We start from the raw sequence: 7,352 nt of genomic DNA, 5'->3' as shown, positions 1-7,352 counted from the left end.
AGTGGGAAGGGAGGGAAAGAGGGAGAGAAACATCAATTTGTGGTTGCCTCTCTCATGCCCCCTGCTGGGGACCTGGCCCACAACCCAGGCATGTGTCCTGATTGGGAATTGAACTGACAACCCTTTGGTTTGCAGGCCCACGCCCAGTCCACTGAGCCACACCAGCCAGGGCTACAGTATGAATTTTTATAGTACAATTGTTATGGTATGAATGTGGAAAGAAAGTTTCTGTTTTTTTATAGATATATATTTTTTAAAAATCCACTGCACAGATGCTCAAAGAAAGATTTAAGCACTCCAATTAATGTCTCAACATTTTTACTTTAAACAGTCTGCTTTTTAGTAAATACTCAGATGCTTAGCAACCTCCTCTTCTTGTTAGTCCAAGACAGTGCCTAGGTAAACTGCAGACCAGCTCACTTTTCTTCATGATAATGTGGAAACAGAATCTGAGATGCATACAAGTATAGGTATTGCACCTCCATGGGCCTCTGATGGCTTCTGGGGATGATCTCCTTATCCTCTAATCACTGTTCTGCCTTCTGACATCTGCTACTAAAGTCTATGGATCGTAAATTTATGAAAGCATCACTTTTTGGTCCAGATGTTGTGGGTGTCCCTGCTGCCTCAGATTCTCCTCAGCATCTGTTGGCACTACATGTCCCCAAAAGTCTCTGCAACGTTTGTTTTCTCCCCTTTACTACTTGTAATCCAGGAGTCCTTCCTATCGACCTATTTCAAGACCCACTGAGGTTATACGTCACACCTTCTCATCCCTTCCACATCCTTGCACAGAACTTGTGGGGACAACTGAACATCTTCCGTAGATGTGGGATTAAGAGTAGGCTCCTTATAGCTACACCCAGGCCTCTGTCTGCCTCCACACCTACTGACTTTACCCTGATAAGCTTGCTCATGTTGGTTTGGAGCCCTCTGGGTAAAGGTCTCCAGTTCTCAAATAAGAACCCAGGTCAAAAACTCCTGCCTTCTAACTTGCTTCACCATTCAGGGACTTGGCAATAAGAGTAGAGAAGGACAGGGGATGTCACGACATACAGTTCACTGCCTTCTCACAGTACGTGCAGGGACAGAGTCAGCATGATTTCTTTTTCCTCTTTCTGTCTAGATGAGATTTATTCTTTCATCTTGAAGTGAATTTTTTTTCTCCACGCTTTCTTTCGTTTCACTTACGTCAGTGTCTGAGCTCAGTGCAGGCTGCCCCAGACAATGGTGTGTTGATTAATTTGAACTCAAATCACCTGAGAAGCAGCACAAGCAGGAAAAACTCTCTTCTATTCCCCTGAAAGCAGGAAATAAATCTCCATGAAAGGTGCTCTCCCCATTTCTGAAGGATTGAAAGGCAACCTTATCTCAAAAGTTATAAAAGCCAGAGTCCAAAAAAGCATGTATAAACACACCTTGTAACATCTTTGCTAATTTACTACCCAAACCCAGATTTTGTTTAGATTCCTCACTAATGAACACTCAAAACCACTTAGATTATTTTCTAAGGAGCACTAACTTTCTTTGACCTGTCAGTTTCTCACAACTGTATTCTTTCTTTGTCTAAAAGGTGCCTAGTTCAATCCATTTTTGAGCCTCATTTTATGATCTGAGTATTCTATTGTGATTCTCCCATATGTACATATTACATGTTTTTCCTGTTAATCTAATACTGTGTCAGTTTTATTTTTTTGCAACTAGTCCAGCCAGAAGAAATAAAGGAGGGTAGAGTGTGGGAATTCTCACCTCCTTTTCAACAGCAGTGTCTATCACATGCCGGCGTTGTTTTAAAAGCTCTACAAAAATTGGTTCATGTAATCATTTTAACGATCCACGAGATCAGTGCTATTAGTGCCTCCACGTCACAGATAAAGCTTTTGGCTACGGCAGTGGCACTGCCAGGACATGGACTAATGTAATCTAGTTCAAATCTAGGCTGTACGTCTTCCCCGTGATGTGGTACATACCGAGAAACATGAACTACAGATGAATAAAAGGTGATTAATTTAATATTTTCAAAATTCTTTCCTGCTACTTTTTTTTTTTTTTGAGGTATGAGAATGAATGAGTGGATGTGGGAAGACTGTATTCGTCCTAAAGATGTGGGGAGATTAGATCGAAGAGAGATCCACACTATGTGAACGGGAGATGCTAACTTTAACAGGCAAAGGTAGTTGTGGAAGTAATGAAACTTTAGTGGTCCTTGGGTTTAACAATAGAAAGGCTCATTAGTGTGCACACAGGTAAAATGAGGTTTGAACTGGTCTTCTATGATGAATTTTTCTGCTCTGTTACTGATAATCTTTTTCTTATGAATCCTGTCTTTCCTCTTATATACAAAACTTCTTGATGTGATCTCTCCTGTGTAGATTTTATAAAGTGATTGATTGTCTGTGTGATAAGATGGAAATAGACTTTTTAAGATCAAGGCCTAGCCTGACATCTAGACTCACCTTCCCATTTCCTGACCCCATTTCACTCTACCATATTTTACCAAAATGTGAAATTGAGGATTATTGGTCATTTTTTTAATATATAATTTTTCTTACATGGGCTTTGCATGAAATGATGTTTTGGCTTGATTGTCATTGTCCTGTATTCTCTTGGACTCTGCTCTTCCTGCATTGTCCGCAGAATTGTATATTTGACCTTTCTGTCCTTCAGGTATCTCCCTTTGTAATGCCTTTATTCACTTCAGAGTTTCTATTGCCTATTTTTTTTTAGAGTAAAAGTAACTGTTCTTAATAATTGATCTACAAAACATGTAAACAAGATCCAAACTGGCTTGATAAAACCAATCATAAAATTTTCAGAAATTTGGCAAGCTGGTTATTTAGCCATCAGTAGGAAACTGTGGTAGGAGAATTTAAGTCACAGAATTCTGAAAAAAAAAAATCATTTTTATTTTGTTTTATTTTTTTTCTAGAAAGTTGCTTCACTGGGATATTCCTGAAAATAACACCAAATATGCCCATCCTTGTCCAAATATATTCTTGCTGGTGCAACCGGAGTCTTTTCATGGGGTCTCAAAAAAAGCATTCCAGGGATCCATGTATGGGAGTTTGTGCATGGTAAGATTTATTTTGAGTGGAAATAAAAAGGCTGCACCAGGTTCCCAATTTCTCATATTCATTCATTCATTCCACCATGGAAAAAGTCCAGCCTTGACTTCATCAAGCCCAAAACAAAACCCAATGTCCAGAGATTTTGTGCCATATTAAAGCTTAGTCCTTTGGAGCCCATGCAGTCTGCTGCAGGTCCTAAGTGGCTGCTAGAACTGCAGAAGTCTACGGAGAAAAAATGTGCCAGCAACTGGGGTGAGCATGTGTTACTAAGACAGAGAGAGAGAGAGTTTCTTTGTTAAACTGATTATATTATCCTGGGCTTGGGAAGGACCAGGCTGCCTTTTGAACTAACAAATCAACTTCCCAATCTTTTATGGGCTTGCACCGGATCCTTCCCCTAACCAAGCACTTTCTTAGATTTTCTGGATTCTTGTCTCCCTTATCCAATCTGATCCTTTTCACAGTCTAGACAGACTCATGTTCACGGACACCATCTTGGCCTCTACTGGGCATGCACCCAACAGAGGAATTTCTCCTACTATTTTTATTCCTTCCCTGCTGTGCCTGCTTCAGGGGATTAGGTCCTGAAGGTGGAGAATGCCCTGCTTCCTAGTTGATTATGCTTAATAATGTCTGATTCCCTTTGCTCTCTTTTTAATTAATATTTAGCTACCTACACTAACAATATGAGTATGAAATGTTAATAAAGAGGACATAATTAAGCTAAATTGTCACACTATTAAAGTGGTAGCATATTCTTCATATTTTTACGTGCTTTGTAAGAGCCAGTTTCACCAGTCTAAATAAGGTTTTCCAAATTCAGGCTCAAGTTTCAAGGGAGAAATAAAATCTATATCCTAAATAAATAAATAAATAGGGCTGCATTTACATATGCCATCATCAGCCAACAGCACAGCCACAGAGCTGAGAAAATTGCAGACCTTTACAACTCAGTTTTTGATTAATGACTTAATTAAAGTGGAATTAATATAACATGTTGGCAATGCTAGTGAAAGTAGAAAATGTTCTGGCAATCTACCTTTCTGTCAGTCATTATAGGAAGCAACAGGGTGACTGAGTCAGTGACTGAAACTTGAAGATTTGGAAGAAAAGATGATGTTTGCGAGCTACCTTATCAAAAATTGAGAAGCAAAGAAATAAAATTTAAATAAATACAACTAAGGCAATATATTATATAATGTACTTTTTATAAAGACCCTTAGGAAAAATTTCAAGTCTCAGTAACAAGCAAAGCTGATTTCTCATCAATAATTGTTTTTATTTTTAACTTTGTGCACATTATAAATCTTGTAACTAATTCTACTTCCCTTTTTGAACTGACAGCTGATGGAGATCAGAGCTAAATTTGTCCCTAAATAACTAAGATATAGAACCATGGGGCACATAAGTCTTGATGCTAATCTAAGCACTGATTTATTTACTTTTCCTTTAATTCCTGTGGTTTCATTCTTTCAACCAGATTTCACCACTCGTAGTCTACGCATTTTTGTAAGTAACCATAGGACTTTTTGTTCTGAAATGTGATATAACTAAATAATGCAGGCTAGAGATAGGCACAGAAGTGGGTTCCCTAAAGCACTGGTCCCCAACCTTTTTGGCACCAGGGACCAGTTGTGTGGAAGACAATTTTTCCACGAAGGGGAGCCGGGAGACTGTAGGTAGAGCTCAGGCTCTAAAATGATTAAAATTTCCCTCGCCCTCTGCTCTGCCTCTGCTCGCCTGCTGCTGTGCAGCCCGGTTCCTAACAGGCCACACAGATCGTACCTGTCTGTGTTCCAGGGCTTGGTGACCCCTGATCTAAAGCACAACTGAACTCTGAAAACTTGCGTATTTCAAGCTGATGGAGCGCCCGTTATTTCTACTCCTACTCAAAATGGCCCAGTCTCTCACATCCAAGTTGTTTTGTAGTTACAGACACTCTACCCACCCATATTTGAGTGTCTAAAATTTCGCTTTTTCTTCCATTGTACTATGATAGATATTTTTATAGAGTCGGAAAATTCAATAACCTTTAAAAGATGCAGCAAAAATAAATAAATTTGCTGGGAAATAGACAGTAAAGGGAGTAAGGATATAGAGCCCTGGATATTGACATTTCCAAACCAAGTTTTGTCAGTATGCTTATTTATGTAAATCATGCTATCAGGATATTTAGCTTTCTGATCTAATTTTAAACTAGATTTTGATAAAAACTAAGACTCACTCACAAGTTCAAAAGAACCATTATAAAATTAATGCAGCAATTATTCTACATGAAAGACATGTTTAGGGTACGTATTTAGATTAAAATGGAACCTATTTTAGAGGATATTACTCAGTATTCCCTCACATTCATACCTGTGAAACCACTGAACAGTCCCTCTGTAGCCCAGGTGTTGCACATTTCATGATGTTCTTTAACAATGATTTTTCTTAATATGCAGAAGTTCAAACTGGAGAGGGGAAATTCTATGGGTTTCTTTTATTTCTTTGTGAAAACATATACCTTTTACAGAACCATAAGGAAAAAATGTACTTTGTAATAACAAAATGTCAACTTTGTAAAATAGGTCAATAACATTTACATTGGCATTAGCTGGTAAATTATCATAATATGGTTATATTTGTGAAAAAAGATTAGAAAAAATTTGTAAAGATTAGAATGTTTTCTAATTTTTCTAAACATTCTAATTTTTAATTCTCTACATCTAGCATTAATATATGGCACAATAGGTACAGATTAAATAACTTATTTTATCTCTCAATTGAAGTGGATGTCTTCATTGCCATTCACTAATAGAGTAAATTATAAAATGGCATGCCCAAGGTATTCACTGATAGGGCAAGAATGAATTCATTCTATTTATTGCAACTTCTTTCTCAACAGCTGTTGTTTATACAAGGAAGTGTGTAGACTCTGGAAAGACAGGGATAAATACATTTCTATTTTACAATGTGAAGAGCAAAAGGTCAAAGGGCTAAGAATTCTTTCTGTACACAAGTTGCTTGTTTTTGAAAATTTATTCCTCTCAATCCTGTTTTAGATTAAAAAAATTAAAATTATTATGTCATCATCAGCTGCATTATAAAGTTAAGTTGCATGTGGCCAGGGAAATATGAGCAGATTTCATATAGATAGGTCAATGGATGAAGGGATAGGTAGATATGAATTATGAATCTAATTACAAATCTTTAAAGCCTCAGATAATCATGTTAAAAAACATAGTGTAGATTTATTTTGACCATGCTTCTTGATATATTCATGCTTTGCTATCATTTAGGATTGCTTTTTTTTTTAAGATTTTATTTCTTTACTTTTAGAGAGGGGAAGGGAGGAAGAAAGAGAGGGAGAGAAACATCAATGTATGGTTGCCTCTTGCATGTCACACACTGGGGACCTGGCCCACAACCTTGTCATGTGCCCTAAACTGGGAATTGAACCACAACCCTTTGGTTAGCAGGCCAGTACGTAATCCACTGGGCCACACCAGCCAGGTCCCATTTAGCATTTTTAACATAACATAACATTAGTGTTTATATGATTATCATTTTTTAAAAAATAAATAGATAAGCAGTATGTTAGGAAACAGGTGACTTGAACTTCGTGACTTGTACATGATATACATGACTGAAATGCATAAAGAATAATGAGCTTAAAATAAGTCACTCACATTGTTTAAAGATAAGAGTTTGCAAAGAAGGTTCTTTTATTATCAAACTGAAATACTAAACATGAAAAAGGGAAAATAGTTACTAATTTTCGTCCCCACCCAACAGAATAATGAGAAATCATATTTTAAATGGAAATTTATTTTCGGAACACTGTGTAGGGAGTAACAATGCATTTGAATTGAAAAGTTATAATTCATGTTCTTCATACAGCAACATAATATTTATTAAGGAAAAACATGTGTTTGGATAAAGAAATTGGGAAAGCAGTGAATGTTTTGATAATTTTCCAAACTATAGACAATGTTCAATTCTTCCATATATTTGCTTAACTTACCGTAAATTTAAAGTAGGTTGTGATGAAAAAATAAATCTAAAAAGTAAATATTGTTATTAAAAAGATAAACAAATGCAAAATAAGGAGAAAAACAAAGAAATCCATGGTATCATTTGAGAAGAGAAACTACTGATAAAAATAGAGGTCCTCAATATCATTTTGAACTTATCCATTAGCCATATCACTATTATTTTCAGGCACCAATGGGCATCTGCCCTGAGAATAAATTATTAGGACTTTCTGCCTATTTCACTAAGTAATTGAAGTGGAAATATAAG

Source organism: Phyllostomus hastatus, unplaced genomic scaffold (genome assembly GCF_019186645.2).
Source record: "Phyllostomus hastatus isolate PE091 unplaced genomic scaffold, TTU_PhHast_1.1 phas_contig_38, whole genome shotgun sequence".
NCBI lineage: Eukaryota > Metazoa > Chordata > Mammalia > Chiroptera > Phyllostomidae > Phyllostomus > Phyllostomus hastatus.
Note: the sequence above shows the minus strand (reverse complement) of the source record.